General features: G+C 39.7%; 1 pseudogene; it reads left to right on the top strand.

Moving 5' to 3' along the window:
- Positions 1-345: 345 nt before the first annotated feature.
- Positions 346-665, top strand: LOC117028768 (mitochondrial import inner membrane translocase subunit Tim8 A-like; annotated as a pseudogene).
- The last annotated feature ends 2736 nt before the right edge of the window (positions 666-3401 follow it).

Genomic DNA, 3401 nt, shown 5'->3' with positions numbered 1-3401 from the left:
CAGAGCACCTAACTTAGTGGACCGCAGCAAGCCACTGGTTAAGAGCACAGCACAAAATATCCATACCTCACAAGTACTTCTGTTTAGCTGAGTTTCCATCCAGACTCTCTATTTTAAGTGCTCATCGTGTAGTTCTCCTCAGGGTCTGTGCAAACAAACAAACAATAAAGTGAGTGGGGCGCGAGGGGAAGCGGAGGCGGGGCTTTCGAGCACTGCTTGTGCAGGCGCAGTGCACTTACCAGGTGGTCCCCAGGGCAGCGGGTTGTGGATCTGGTTCCTTGGTGGAGACTGGTGAAGGTAGGTGGGTTGGTGCGGTGTTGGTCCTGCACACGTGGCCGCGCTGGGATGGATTCCTTTTTGTCTTCCTCCATGGCAGGTTTGGGCTCCGTGGACCCACAGCTACAGCATTCTATCGAGGTGGAAACTCAGAAGCAGCGCTTCCAGCAGCTGGTCCATCCAATGACGGAACTTTGTTGGAAAAAGTGCGTGGACAAGCCTGGGCCAAAGTTAGACAGTCGGCCTGAGGCCTGTTTTGTGAACTGCGCTTCATTGATACAAGCCAATTCATCTTGAATCAACTGGAACAGACCAAGAAACCCAAGCTAGTCTTTTCAGAAAGCCATTCTGACAGATTTTTGCATTACCTTTTTGGAAAAGGAAGGTAGTTGAAGAAATGAAAAGTGGTTGATGGGATGGTTGAAGAAAGGGCTCCTACTCTTGTCACTCTTGGGACATCCTGTCATCTGAGAATGAACAAAGACCAATTTTTTGTGTGTTTGGGATTTAAGGGTCATATGAGTATTTGGTTGTGTTATTTTTTGTCAATCTTGTGAAAACAATTGACAGATGAACGGAAAACTTTACTAGATGCATATTACTGTAAGTGGGACTATGTTTTTCTCAAACTCCCATTAACTGCTTCCTATAATTTGTGTAGTGGACCTACTTTCTTTAATTTGATGGTGGGACCACATGGTAAAATCTGTCATTTGTGTGGATTCATGACACATTTCTGGGGACATTGATCCACATCTTTGTGTCTCTGAGAAAGGGCAGCAGTGGAGGAAGAATAATTTGGTACTTGACTTGCAGGCCTCCTTATCTTGTGTTTTGACCATCAGTGCTGTAAAAAAAGTCTATGGAATGTTCATAACACTACAATACAGATTCCTAAATTATCTCCTTTCTTGTACTGTGATCAAGGTAGTACAGGCAGCCTCAGTGTCTGGAGAGGCCTTTAGTTATAAAGGAATCTATAGCCAGTGAACGTAATTCTCGTTACTAAACTGCCACAAGGAAGAAGTTAACTTACCCTGTATATCACGGTCAAGAAATTCAAAGATGTGCCTAAATAAGTTGTAAAGATTTAGACCTGTCAAAAACTAACAGCAGGTTCAGGTAGAGGTGCATGCCTAATGTTAATCAGTATAGACTCCATTTATTGCATTCTTTTGCATTGTAATAAAAGCTTCTACAAGATTCAAAATAAATAAATATAAAATAAATGAGCCAAAGTTTCTGGCATCACTATATTCTGCACAAAGTCTGCAATAGCTTCTCCACCTGGAAATTCTGATAATAATGTAGCTTTGCCCTTGTCTCTGTAATTTAAAACTTTAAAAGCCTTTTTTTTTCCCCCCAGCTTATGCCTTCTCATGGTTCCTCCTCTATGTTTTCCATAGTATTTATTCGGAATTTAATTTATAATTTTAACTGTGCTATTATTTTTATTAGCATTTTTTATTACTGCTTATATTTTTAATGCATAGTTTAGCAAGTGGATGCATCTAGTTATATTAATAGCAGAAATCCAAGTATAATCTTGGGCAGTAAGGACTAATCCAGAGCTTCCTGCTCCAGACTTAACTCCCCCTATCTTTCAAGAGTTCTATGATGCCAGACTCATATGAGAACCCTTTGCCACTACAGGAAAACAGTCTGATAATGTCGATTAGGGCTGAAATATGATATCTTTACCATATAAAACCAGGAAATGCCTCAGTAGGACCAGGACACAGCCACAGAGGGCCTGCAATCTACAGATAGCCGGAAATACAAATTTCTAATCAGAGATACGAGGTTCTTAAACAGAAGTTAATTATCCCTTATTATTATGGTGTTATCACTCTTGATAGGAGAACTTTTAACAAAAGTACTTGTATTGAACTAGACGAATTTGGAGAACAGGAAACCAATTGGCTCCTGGTAACATTTCATAAAAAAAGTTGGAAAAGACTGAAGTACTTTGTCAAATTTGTTAAACTTTGTGATTCAACATGTTTGTAGTTTTACTCACCCTATTTGTTTCTCTTTAGAAATGGCAGTAAAGTCTTTGCCATATTCCATTTATTTAGGGCTTCCAGTGTGCCTCGTACTGTTAGGTATTTAAAATATATTGTGTCATATAATATTCGCAACCCTGATAGATAGACATAATCTTCATAGTGGAAGAAATTAAAGATCAAAGAGATTACGTTACAATCACAAAGTTAGTCGTGGTAGGAACAAGTTTTAAATACTTGACTCACTATGCCATATCTTTTCAGTACAGCAGAGATCTCCAATTATGGACTGCACGAGAACTAGTGGAGAGCTGATTGAGAGAGAAAGAGAGAACTCAGTTTCCACCCTTGACCTACTAAAGCTATGTCTCTACTGACTGGAAGTCTTCTCCATATTTCAAACTCCATAGTCCAAATTATAAAAGAAGCTAGTGTATTTGTCTTAGCTAGTTACAATCACTTCTACAGGTAATCTTCAGGATGTGAACTAGCATCACTTTAATCATGTACCTACTCTGATCTAATGAGTCATACTGGAATGCAATTCAAAACAGCTTCCCTGCTCAGGGCTTGAGTTAAGAGGACAGTGGGTGTGGCATCTAGTATGACTTTATGTCCAGTATATTTTACTTCTTGGGTGTAATGCATGAATCGTTTCCTTATAATTTCAAAGATGATCTATCACATAAAAAACTATAAATGTATTCAAACTGGTATTAAGGTGTGTAATAGAAAAAAAGCCACCCCCCCAAAAAAAAAGATATATTCACTTCCTAATCCTCAGCTCCTGTGAATAGTACCTTATATGGCCAAAGAGTGAACATTACCTTTTATGGCTAAATATGCGATTAAGTTAAGGATCTTCACAGGAAGAGTTTATCCTGGATTATCTAGGTAGGCCCTAAATTTAATCACATGTATCCTTAGAGACAGAGGCAGAGATGGATGAGAAAGACACACAGAGGAGAAAGCAATGTGAAGATAGAGGCAGAGTTTGGAGAGATATGGCCGCCAGCCAAGGAATGCCAAGGAATGGCACACAGCCACCAGAAGCTAAAAGAGGCAAGGAATCAATTCTCTCTGAGAGCCTCTGGAGGGAGTGTATCCTTGTCATCACCT

Source organism: Rhinolophus ferrumequinum, chromosome 10 (assembly GCF_004115265.2).
Source record: "Rhinolophus ferrumequinum isolate MPI-CBG mRhiFer1 chromosome 10, mRhiFer1_v1.p, whole genome shotgun sequence".
NCBI lineage: Eukaryota > Metazoa > Chordata > Mammalia > Chiroptera > Rhinolophidae > Rhinolophus > Rhinolophus ferrumequinum.
Note: the sequence above shows the minus strand (reverse complement) of the source record. Positions and strands in the feature narration are given on the sequence as shown.